The sequence below is a fragment of the Hyla sarda genome, chromosome 1 (assembly GCF_029499605.1).
Source record: "Hyla sarda isolate aHylSar1 chromosome 1, aHylSar1.hap1, whole genome shotgun sequence".
In the NCBI taxonomy this organism is placed as follows: domain Eukaryota; kingdom Metazoa; phylum Chordata; class Amphibia; order Anura; family Hylidae; genus Hyla; species Hyla sarda.
The window spans coordinates 256,874,415-256,886,570 of NC_079189.1; the positions used below are offsets into that span (position 1 = coordinate 256,874,415).

Consider the following 12,156-nt stretch of genomic DNA (forward strand, 5'->3'; position numbering starts at 1 on the left):
TTGACATTTTGCTCTGTAGCCGCCTTGCGTTCCGATTCCGAAAAGGATTTATTGATGCTTAAATCCACAGTATAAAGGGTGAGAAGCCGTCTACGGCTATCCTAAGCTGAATGTGCCTGTTCTTGTCAGATCGCAGACTGCTGCCCGGCAAGTACGGGCATGGGAGACTGGCTGGCAATCCAAGGTGCTATTGACATTTTGCTCTGTTGCCGCCTTCCTCTCCGATTCCGAAAAGGATTTATTGATGCTTAAATGCACAGTATAAAAAGCATGAAGCTGTCAATGGCCATCCTAAGCTGAACGCGCCTGCTCTCGTCAGATTGCAGACTGCTACCCAGCTTAGCGCCCGGTAAGTACTGGCATGGGAGACTGGCTGGGAATCCCGGGTGCCGTTGACATTTTGCTCTATTGCTGCCTTCCGCTCCGATTCCGAAAATAATTTATTGATGCTTAAATCCACAGTATACAAGGTGTGAAGCTGTCGACGGTCATCCTAAGCTGAATGCGCCTGTTCTCGTCAGATCGCACACTGCTACCCAGCTTCGGGCCTGGTAAGTACCAGCATGGGAGACTGGCTGGGATTCCCAGGTGTCGTTGACATTTTGCTCTGTTGCCGCCTTCAGCGCCGATTCCGAAAAGGATTTATTGATGCTTAAATCCACAGTATACAGGGTGTGAAGATGTCTACGGCCATCCTAAGCTGAATGCGCCTGTTCTCGTCAGATCGCAGACTGCTACCCAGCTTCGGGCCTGGTAAGTACCAGCATGGGAGACTGGCTGGGAATCCCAGGTGTCGTTGACATTTTGCTCTGTTGCCGCCTTACGCTCCGATTTCGAAAAGGAGTTATTGATGCTTAAATCCACAGTATACAAGGTGTGAAGCTGTCGACGGCCATCCTAAGCTGAACGCGCCTGCTCTCGTCAGATCGCAGACTGGTACAGATCTTAGGGCCCGGTAAGTACCGGCATGGGACACTGGCTTGGAATCCCGGCTGCCGTTGACATTTTGCTCTGTTGCCGCCTTCCGTTCCGATTCCGAAAAGGATTTATTGATTCTTAAATGCACAGTATAAAGGACGAGAAGCTGTCAACGGTCATCCTAAGCTGAATGCGCCTGTTCTCGTCAGATCGCAGACTGCTACCCAGCTTCGGGCCTGGTAAGTACCAGCATGGGAGACTGGCTGGGAATCCCAGGTGCAGTTGACATTTTGCTCTGTTTCTGCTCTGATTCCGAAAATTATTTATTGATGCTTAAATCCACAGTATACAAAGTGTGAAGCAGTTAACGGCCTTCCTAAGCTGAACGCGCCTGCTCTCGTCAGATCGCAGACTGCTACCCAGCTTAGGGCCTGGTAAGTACCAGCATGGGAGACTGGCTGGGAATCCCGGGTGCAGTTGACATTTTAATCTGTTGCCGCCTTCCGCTCCGATTCGGAAAAGGATTTATTGATGCTTAAATCCACAATATACAGGGTGTGAAGCTGTCAACGGCCATCCTAAGCCTGAACGTGCCTGCTCTCCTCAGATCGCAGACCGCTGCCCGGCAGTTACCGGCATGGGAGACTGGCTGGCAATCCAAGGTGCCATTGACATTTCGTTCTGTTGCCGCCATCCTCTCTGAATAATAAAAATATTTATTGATTTTTAAATCCACAATATACCAGGCGTGAATATGTCAACGGCCATCCTAAGCTGAACGCGCCTGCTCTTGTCAGATCGCAGACTGCTACCCAGCTTAGGGCCCAGTAAGTACCGGCATGGGAGACTGGCTGGGAATCCCGGGTGCAGTTGACATTTTGCTCTGTTGCCACCTTCCGTTCCGATTCCGAAAAGGATTTATTGATGCTTTAATGCACAGTATAAAGGGCATGAAGCTGTCAACGGCCATCCTAAGCTGGACGCGCCTGCTCTCGTCAGATCGCAGACTGCTACCCAGCTTAGGGCCCGGTAAGTACCAGCATGGGAGACTGGCTGGGAATCCCAGGTGTTGTTGACATTTTGCTCTTTAGCCGCCTTCCGCTCCGATTACGAAAAGGATTTATTGATGCTTAAATCCACAGTATACAGGGTGTGAAGCCGTCTACGGCTATCCTAAGCTGAATGTGCCTGTTCTTGTCAGATCGCAGACTGCTGCCCGGCAAGAACGGGCATGGGAGACTGGCTGGCAATCCAAGGTGCTATTGACATTTTGCTCTGTTGCCGCCTTCCTCTCCGATTCCGAAAAGGATTTATTGATGCTTAAATGCACAGTATAAAATTCATGAACCTGTCAATGGCCATCCTAAGCTGAACGCACCTGCTCTCGTCAGATCGCAGACTGCTACCCAGCTTAGGGCCCGGTAAGTACTGGCATGGGAGACTGGCTGGGAATCCCGGGTGCCGTTGACATTTTGCTCTGTAGCCGCCTTCCGCTTCGATTCCGAAAAGGATTTATTGATGCTTAAATGCACAGTATAAAAAGCATGAAGCTGTCAATGGCCATTCTAAGCTGAACGTGCCTGCTCTCGTCAGATTGCAGACTGCTACCCAGCTTAGGGCCCGGTAAGTACTGGCATGGGAGACTGGCTGGGAATCCCAGGTGCCGTTGACATTTTGCTCTATTGCTGCCTTCCGCTCCGAATTCGAAAATAATTTATTGATGCTTAAATCCACAGTATACAAGGTGTGAAGCTGTCGACGGCCATTCTAAGCCTAACGCGCCTGCTCTCGTCAGATCGCAGACTGGTACAGATCTTAGGGCCCGGTAAGTACCGGCATGGGACACTGGCTGGGAATCCCGGCTGCCGTTGACATTTTGCTCTGTTGCCGCCTTACGCTCCGATTCCGAAAAGGATTTATTGATGCTTAAATCCACAGTATACAGAGTGTGAAGATGTCTACGGCCATCCTAAGATGAATGCGCCTGTTCTCGTCAGATCGCAGACTGCTACCCAGCTTCGGGCCTGGTAAGTACCAGCATGGGAGACTGGCTGGGAATCCCGGGTGCAGTTGACATTTTAATCTGTTGCCGCCTTCCGCTCCGATTCGGAAAAGGATTTATTGATGCTTAAATCCACAATATACAGGGTGTGAAGCTGTCAACGGCCATCCTAAGCCTGAACGTGCCTGCTCTCCTCAGATCGCAGACTGCTGCCTGGCAGTTACCGGCATGGGAGACTGGCTAGCAATCCAAGGTGCCATTGACATTTTGCTCTGTTGCCGCCTTCCTCTCCGATTAAAAAAATATTTATTGATGCTTAAATCCACAATATACAAGTCTGAAGATGTCAACTGCCATCCTAAGCTGAACGCGCCTGCTCTCGTCAGATCACAGACTGCTACCCAGCTTAGGGCCCAGTAAGTACCGGCATGGGAGACTGGCTAGGAATCCAGGGTGCAGTTGACATTTTGCTCTGTTGCCGCCTTCCGTTCCGATTCCGAAAAGGATTTATTGATGCTTAAATGCACAGTATAAAAATCATGAAGCTGTCAATGGCCATCCTAAGCTTAACGCGTCTGCTCTCGTCAGATCGCAGACTGGTACAGATCTTAGGGCCCGGTAAGTACTGGCATGGGACACTGGCTGGGAATCCCGGTTGCCGTTGACATTTTGCTCTGTTGCCGCCTTCCGTTCCGATTCCGAAAAGGATTTATTGATGCTTAAATGCACAGTATACAAAGTGTGAAGCTGTCAACGGCCATCCTATGCTGAACGCGCCTGCTCTCCTCAGATCGCAGACTGCTGCCCAACTTAGGGCCTGGTAAGTACCAGCATGGTAGACTGGCTGGAATCTCAGGTGCAGTTGACATTTTAATCTGTTGCCGCCTTCCGCTCCGATTCGGAAAAGGATTTATTGATGCTTAAATCCACAATATACAGGGTGTGAAGCTGTCAACGGCCATCCTAAGCTGAACGTGTCTGCTCTCCTCAGATCGCAGACTGCTGCCCGGCAGATACCGGCGTGGGAGACTGGCTGGCAATCCAAGGTGCCATTGACATTTTGCTCTGTTGCCGCCTTCCTCTCCGATTAATAAAAATATTTATTGATGCTTAAATCCACATTATACAATGCGTGAAGATGTCAACGGCCATCCTAAGCTGAACGCGCCTGCTCTCGTCAGATCGCAGACTGCTACCCAGCTTAGGGCCCAGTAAGTACTGGCATGGGTGACTGGCTGGGAATCCCGGCTGCCGTTGACATTTTGCTCTGTTGCCGCCTTCCGTTCCGATTCCGAAAAGGATTTATTGATGCTTAAATGCACAGTATAAAAATCGTGAAGCTGTCAATGGCCATCCTAAGCTAAACGCGCCTGCTCTCGTCAGATCGCAGACTGGTACAGATCTTAGGGCCCGGTAAGTACTGGCATGGGACACTGGCTGGGAATCCCGGTTGCCGTTGACATTTTGCTCTGCTGCCGCCTTCCGTTCCGATTCCGAAAAGGATTTATTGATGCTTAAATGCACAGTATACAAAGTGTGAAGCTGTCAACGGCCATCCTATGCTGAACGCGCCTGCTCTTGTCAGATCGCAGACTGCTACCCAGCTTAGGGCCTGGTAAGTACCAGCATGGGAGACTGGCTGGGAATCCCAGGTGCAGTTGACATTTTAATCTGTTGCCGCCTTCCGCTCCGATTCGGAAAAGGATTTATTGATGCTTAAATGCACAGTATAAAGGGTGTGAAGCTGTCAACGGCCATCCTAAGCTGAACGCGCCTGCTCTCGTCAGATCGCAGACTGTTACCCAGCTTAGGGCCCAGTAAGTACCGGCATGGGAGACTGGCTGGGAATCCCGGGTGCAGTTGACATTTTGCTCTGTTGCCGCCTTCCGCTCCGATTCGGAAAAGGATTTATTGATGCTTAAATGCACAGTATAAAGGGTGTGAAGCTGTCAACGGCCATCCTAAGCTGAACGCGCCTGCTCTCGTCAGATCGCAGACTGTTACCCAGCTTAGGGCCCAGTAAGTACCGGCATGGGAGACTGGCTGGGAATCCCGGGTGCAGTTGACATTTTGCTCTGTTGCCGCCTTCCGTTCCGATTCCGAAAAGGATTTATTGATGCTTAAACCCACAGTATACATTGTGTGAAGCCGTCTACGGCTATCCTAAGCTGAATGTGCCTGTTCTTGTCAGATCGCAGACTGCTGTCCGGCAAGTACGGGCATAGGAGACTGGCTGGCAATCCAAGGTGCTATTGACATTTTGCTCTGTTGCCGCCTTCCTCTCCGATTCCGAAAAGGATTTATTGATGCTTAAATGCACAGTATAAAAAGCATGAAGCTGTCAGTGGCCATCCTAAGCTGAACGCGCCTGCTCTCGTCAGATCGCAGACTGCTACCCAGCTTAGGGCCCGGTAAGTACTGGCATGGGAGACTGGCTGGGAATCCCAGGTGCCGTTGACATTTTGCTCTATTGCTGCCTTCCGCTCCGATTCCGAAAATAATTTATTGATGCTTAAATCCACAGTATACAAGGTGTGAAGCTGTCGACGGCCATCCTAAGCTTAACGCGCCTGCTCTCGTCAGATCGCAGACTGGTACAGATCTTAGGGCCCGGTAAGTACCGGCATGGGACACTGGCTGGGAATCCCGGCTGCCGTTGACATTTTGCTCTGTTGCCGCCTTCCGTTCCGATTCCGAAAAGGATTTATTGATGCTTAAATGCACAGTATAAAGGACGAGAAGATGTCAACGGCCAACCTAAGCTGAACGCGCCTGCTCTCGTCAGATCGCAGACTGCTACCCAGCTTAGGGCCCGGTAAGTACCAGCATGGGAGACTGACTGGGAATCCCAGGTGTCGTTGACATTTTGCTCTGTTGCCGCCTTCCGCTCCGATTCCGTAAAGGATTTATTGATGCTTAAATCCACAGTATACAGGGTGTGAAGATGTCTACGGCCATCCTAAGCTGACTGTGTCTGTTCTCGTCAGATCGCAGACTGCTACCCAGTCTTCGGGCCTGGTAAGTACCAGCATGGGAGACTGGCTGGGAATCCCGGGTGCAGTTGACATTTTGCTCTGTTTCTGCTCCGATTCCGAAAATTATTTATTGATGCTTAAATCCACAGTATACAAAGTGTGAAGCTGTCAACGGCCATCCTAAGCTGAACGCGCCTGCTCTCGTCAGATCGCAGACTGCTACCCAGCTTAGGGCCTGGTAAGTACCAGCATGGTAGACTGGCTGGAATCCCGGGTGCAGTAGACATTTTAATCTGTTGCCGCCTTCCGCTCCGATTCGGAAAAGGATTTATTGATGCTTAAATCCACAGTATACAAGGTGTGAAGCTGTCGACGGCCATCCTAAGCTTAACGCGCCTGCTCTCGTCAGATCGCAGACTGGTACAGATCTTAGTGCCCGGTAAGTACCGGCATGGGACACTGGCTGGGAATCCCGGCTGCCGTTGACATTTTGCTCTGTTGCCGCCTTCCGTTCCGATTCCGAAAAGGATTTATTGATGCTTAAATCCACAGTATACATTGTGTGAAGCCGTCTACGGCTATCCTAAGCTGAATGTGCCTGTTCTTGTCAGATCGCAGACTGCTGTCCGGCAAGTACGGGCATGGGAGACTAGCTGGCAATCCAAGGTGCTATTGACATTTTGCTCTGTTGCCGCCTTCCTCTCCGATTCCGAAAAGGATTTATTGATGCTTAAATGCACAGTATAAAAAGCATGAAGCTGTCAGTGGCCATCCTAAGCTGAACGCGCCTGCTCTCGTCAGATCGCAGACTGCTACCCAGCTTAGGGCCCGGTAAGTACTGGCATGGGAGACTGGCTGGGAATCCCAGGTGCCGTTGACATTTTGCTCTATTGCTGCCTTCCGCTCCGATTCCGAAAATAATTTATTGATGCTTAAATCCACAGTATACAAGGTGTGAAGCTGTCGACGGCCATCCTAAGCTTAACGCGCCTGCTCTCGTCAGATCGCAGACTGGTACAGATCTTAGGACCCGGTAAGTACCGGCATGGGACACTGGCTGGGAATCCCGGCTGCCGTTGACATTTTGCTCTGTTGCCGCCTTCCGTTCCGATTCCGAAAAGGATTTATTGATGCTTAAATGCACAGTATAAAGGACGAGAAGATGTCAACGGCCAACCTAAGCTGAACGCGCCTGCTCTCGTCAGATCGCAGACTGCTACCCAGCTTAGGGCCCGGTAAGTACCAGCATGGGAGACTGACTGGGAATCCCAGGTGTCGTTGACATTTTGCTCTGTTGCCGCCTTCCGCTCCGATTCCGTAAAGGATTTATTGATGCTTAAATCCACAGTATACAGGGTGTGAAGATGTGTACGGCCATCCTAAGCTGAATGTGTCTGTTCTCGTCAGATCGCAGACTGCTACCCAGTCTTCTGGCCTGGTAAGTACCAGCATGGGAGACTGGCTGGGAATCCCGGGTGCAGTTGACATTTTGCTCTGTTTCTGCTCCGATTCCGAAAATTATTTATTGATGCTTAAATCCACAGTATACAAAGTGTGAAGCTGTCAACGGCCATCCTAAGCTGAACGCGCCTGCTCTCGTCAGATCGCAGACTGCTACCCAGCTTAGGGCCTGGTAAGTACCAGCATGGTAGACTGGCTGGAATCCCGGGTGCAGTAGACATTTTAATCTGTTGCCGCTTTCCGCTCCGATTCGGAAAAGGATTTATTGATGCTTAAATCCACAATATACAGGGTGTGAAGCTGTCAACGGCCATCCTAAGCTGAACGTGTCTGCTCTCCTCAGATCGCAGACTGCTGCCCGGCAGATACCGGCGTGGGAGACTGGCTGGCAATCCAAGGTGCCATTGACATTTTGCTCTGTTGCCGCCTTCCTCTCCGATTAATAAAAATATTTATTGATGCTTAAATCCACATTATACAATGCTTGAAGATGTCAACGGCCATCCTAAGCTGAACGTGCCTGCTCTCGTCAGATCGCAGACTGCTACCCAGCTTAGTGCCCAGTAAGTACCGGCATGGGAGACTGGCTGGGAATCCCGGCTGCCGTTGACATTTTGCTCTGTTGCCGCCTTCCGTTCCGATTCCGAAAAGGATTTATTGATGCTTAAATGCACAGTATAAAAATCGTGAAGCTGTCAATGGCCATCCTAAGCTTAACGCGCCTGCTCTCGTCAGATCGCAGACTGGTACAGATCTTAGGGCCCGGTAAGTACTGGCATGGGACACTGGCTGGGAATCACAGTTGCCGTTGACATTTTGCTCTGTTGCCGCCTTCCGTTCCGATTCCGAAAAGGATTTATTGATGCTTAAACGCACAGTATACAAAGTGTGAAGCTGTCAACGGCCATCCTATGCTGAACGCGCCTGCTCTCGTCAGATCGCAGACTGCTGCCCGGCAGTTACCGGCATGGGAGACTGGCTGGCAATCCAAGGTGCCATTGACATTTTGCTCTGTTGCAGCCATCCTCTCCGATTAATAAAAATATTTATTGATGCTTAAATCCACAATATACAAGGCGTGAAGATGTCAACGGCCATCCTAAACTGAACGCGCCTGCTCTTGTCAGATCGCAGACTGCTACCCAGCTTAGGGCCCAGTAAGTACCAGCATGGGAGACTGGCTGGGAATCCCGGGTGCAGTTGACATTTTGCTCTGTTGCCACCTTCCGTTCCGATTCCGAAAAGGATTTATTGATGCTTAAATGCACAGTATAAAGGGCGTGAAGCTGTCAACGGCCATCCTAAGCTGAACGCGCCTGCTCTCGTCAGATCGCAGACTGCTACCCAGCTTAGGGCCTGGTAAGTACCAGCATGGGAGACTGGCTGGGAATCCCAGGTGTTGTTGACATTTTGCTCTTTAGCCGCCTTCCGCTCCGATTCCGAAAAGGATTTATTGATGCTTAAATCCACAGTATACAGGGTGTGAAGCCGTCTACGGCTATCCTAAGCTGAATGTGCCTGTTCTTGTCACATCGCAGACTGCTGCCCGGCAAGAACGGGCATGGGAGACTGGCTGACAATCCAAGGTGCTATTGACATTTTGCTCTGTTGCCGCCTTCCTCTCCGATTCCGAAAAGGATTTATTGATGCTTAAATGCACAGTATAAAATTCATGAAGCTGTCAATGGCCATCCTAAGCTGAACGCGCCTGCTCTCGTCAGATTGCAGACTGCTACCCAGCTTAGGGCCCGGTAAGTACTGGCATGGGACACTGGCTGGGAATCCCAGTTGCCGTTGACATTTTCCTCTGTTGCCGCCTTCCGTTCCGATTCCGAAAAGGATTTATTGATGCTTAAATGCACAGTATACAAAGTGTGAAGCTGTCAACGGCCATCCTATGCTGAACGCGCCTGCTCTCGTCAGATCGCAGACTGCTACCCAGCTTAGGTCCTGCTAAGTACCAGCATGGTATACTGGCTGGGAATCCCGGGTGCAGTGGACATTTTAATCTGTTGCCGCCTTCCGCTCCGATTCGGAAAAGGATTTATTGATGCTTAAATGCACAGTATAAAGAGCGTGAAGCTGTCAACGGCCATCCTAAGCTGAACGCGCCTGCTCTCGTCAGATCGCAGACTGCTACCCAGCTTAGGGCCCAGTAAGTACCAGCATGGGAGACTGGCTGGGAATCCCAGGTGTTGTTGACATTTTGCTCTGTAGCCGCCTTCAGCTCCGATTCCGAAAAGGATTTATTGATGCTTAAATGCACAGTATAAAAAGCATGAAGCTGTCAATGGCCATCCTAAGCTGAACGCGCCTGCTCTCGTCAGATCGCAGACTGCTACCCAGCTTAGGGCCCGGTAAGTACTGGCATGGGAGACTGGCTGGGAATCCCAGGTGCCGTTGACATTTTGCTCTATTGCTGCCTTCCGCTCCGATTCCGAAAAGAATTTATTGATGCTTAAATCCACAGTATACAAGGTGTGAAGCTGTCGACGGCCATCCTAAGCTTAACGCGCCTGCTCTCGTCAGATCGCAGACTGGTACAGATCTTAGGGCCCGGTAAATACCGGCATGGGACACTGGCTGGGAATCCCGGCTGCCGTTGACATTTTGCTCTGTTGCCGCCTTCCGTTCCGATTCCGAAAAGGATTTATTGATGCTTAAATGCACAATATAAAGGACAAGAAGATGTCAACGGCCAACCTAAGCTGATCGCGCCTGCTCTCGTCAGATCGCAGACTGCTACCCAGCTTAGGGCCCGGTAAGTACCAGCATGGGAGACTGACTGGGAATCCCAGGTGTCGTTGACATTTTGCTCTGTTGCCGCCTTCCGCTCCGATTCCGTAAAGGATTTATTGATGCTTAAATCCACAGTATACAGGGGGTGAAAATGTCTACGGCCATCCTAAGCTGAATGTGTCTGTTCTCGTCAGATCGCAGACTGCTACCCAGCTTCGGGCCTGGTAAATACCAGCATGGGAGACTGGCTGGGAATCCCGGGTGCAGTTGACATTTTGCTCTGTTTCTGCTCCGATTCCGAAAATTATTTATTGATGCTTAAGTCCACAGTATAAAGGGCGTGAAGCTGTCAACGGCCATCCTAAGCTGAACGCGCCTGCTCTCGTCAGATCGCAGACTGCTACCCAGCTTATGGCCTGGTAAGTACCAGCATGGTAGACTGGCTGGAATCCCGGGTGCAGTTGACATTTTAATCTGTTGCCGCCTTCCGCTCCGATTCGGAAAAGGATTTATTGATGCTTAAATCCACAATATACAGGGTGTGAAGCTGTCAACGACCATCCTAAGCTGAACGTGTCTGCTCTCCTCCGATCGCAGACTGCTGCCCGGCAGATACCGGCGTGGGAGACTGGCTGGCAATCCAAGGTTCCATTGACATTTTGCTCTGTTGCCGCCTTCCACTCCGATTAATAAAAATATTTATTGATGCTTAAATCCACAATATACAATGCATGAAGATGTCAACGGCCATCCTAAGCTGAACGCGCCTGCTCTCGTCAGATCGCAGACTGCTACCCAGCTTAGGGCCCAGTAAGTACCGGCATGGGAGACTGGCTGGGAATCCCGGGTGCAGTTGAAATTTTGCTCTGTTGCCGCCTTCCGTTCCGATTCCGAAAAGAATTTATTGATGCTTAAATGCACAGTATAAAAAGCATGAAGCTGTCAATGGCCATCCTAAGCTGAACGCGCCTGCTCTCGTCAGATCGCAGACTGCTACCCAGCTTAGGGCCCGGTAAGTACTGGCATGGTAGACTGGCTGGGAATCCCGGTTGCCGTTGACATTTTGTTCTATTGCTGCCTTCTGCTCCGATTCCGAAAATAATTTATTGATGCTTAAATCCACAGTATACAAGGTGTGAAGCTGTCGACGGCCATCCTAAGCTTAACGCGCCTGCTCTCGTCAGATCGCAGACTGGTACAGATCTTAGGACCCGTTAAGTACCGGCATGGGACACTGGCTGGGAATCCAGGCTGCCGTTGACATTTTGCTCTGTTGCCGCCTTCCGTTCCGATTCCGAAAAGGATTTATTGATGCTTAAATCCACAGTATACATTGTGTGAAGCCGTCTACGGCTATCCTAAGCTGAATGTGCCTGTTCTTGTCAGATCGCAGACTGCTGCCCGGCAAGTACGGGCGTGGGAGACTGGCTGGCAATCCAAGGTGCTATTGACATTTTGCTCTGTTGCCGCCTTCCTCTCCGATTCCGAAAAGGATTTATTGATGCTTAAATGCACAGTATAAAAAGCATGAAGCTGTCAATGGCCATCCTAAGCTCTCGTCAGATCGCAGACTGCTACCCAACATAGGGCCCGGTAAGTACTGGCATGGGAGACTGGCTGGGAATCCCAGTGCCGTCGACATTTTGCTCTATTGCTGCCTTCCGCTCCGATTCCGAAAATAATTTATTGATGCTTAAATCCACAGTATACAAGGTGTGAAGCTGTCTACGGCCATCCTAAGCTTAACGCGCCTGCTCTCGTCAGATCGCAGACTGGTACAGATCTTTGGGCCCGGTAAGTACCGGCATGGGACACTGGCTGGGAATCCCGGCTGCCGTTGACATTTTGCTCTGTTGCCGCCTTCCGTTCCAATTCCGAAAAGGATTTATTGATGCCTAAATGCACAGTATAAAGGGCGAGAAGCTGTCAACGGCCATCCTAAGCTGAACGCGCCTGCTCTCGTCAGATCGCAGACTGCTACCCAGCTTAGGGCTCGGTAAGTACCAGCATGGGAGACTGGCTGGGAATCCCAGGTGTTGTTGACATTTTGCTCTTTAGCCG

General features: G+C 50.6%; 12 pseudogenes; all 12 read left to right on the forward strand.

Annotated features, from left to right (window-relative positions):
• The first annotated feature begins 682 nt into the window (after nucleotides 1-682).
• On the forward strand, nucleotides 683-802 carry LOC130352511 (5S ribosomal RNA; annotated as a pseudogene).
• A 1,074-nt stretch (nucleotides 803-1,876) lies between these two features.
• Nucleotides 1,877-1,996, forward strand: LOC130321461 (5S ribosomal RNA; annotated as a pseudogene).
• A 272-nt stretch (nucleotides 1,997-2,268) lies between these two features.
• On the forward strand, nucleotides 2,269-2,388 carry LOC130316551 (5S ribosomal RNA; annotated as a pseudogene).
• An 82-nt stretch (nucleotides 2,389-2,470) lies between these two features.
• On the forward strand, nucleotides 2,471-2,590 carry LOC130352887 (5S ribosomal RNA; annotated as a pseudogene).
• A 2,670-nt stretch (nucleotides 2,591-5,260) lies between these two features.
• Nucleotides 5,261-5,380, forward strand: LOC130322149 (5S ribosomal RNA; annotated as a pseudogene).
• Nucleotides 5,381-5,664: 284 nt separating this feature from the next.
• Nucleotides 5,665-5,784, forward strand: LOC130334038 (5S ribosomal RNA; annotated as a pseudogene).
• An 871-nt stretch (nucleotides 5,785-6,655) lies between these two features.
• LOC130322160 (5S ribosomal RNA) lies at nucleotides 6,656-6,775 on the forward strand (annotated as a pseudogene).
• Nucleotides 6,776-7,059: 284 nt separating this feature from the next.
• LOC130334049 (5S ribosomal RNA) lies at nucleotides 7,060-7,179 on the forward strand (annotated as a pseudogene).
• Nucleotides 7,180-8,644: 1,465 nt separating this feature from the next.
• Nucleotides 8,645-8,764, forward strand: LOC130315376 (5S ribosomal RNA; annotated as a pseudogene).
• Nucleotides 8,765-9,642: 878 nt separating this feature from the next.
• Nucleotides 9,643-9,762, forward strand: LOC130335816 (5S ribosomal RNA; annotated as a pseudogene).
• Nucleotides 9,763-10,046: 284 nt separating this feature from the next.
• LOC130352687 (5S ribosomal RNA) lies at nucleotides 10,047-10,166 on the forward strand (annotated as a pseudogene).
• Nucleotides 10,167-12,020: 1,854 nt separating this feature from the next.
• Nucleotides 12,021-12,140, forward strand: LOC130347507 (5S ribosomal RNA; annotated as a pseudogene).
• Nucleotides 12,141-12,156: the final 16 nt, after the last annotated feature.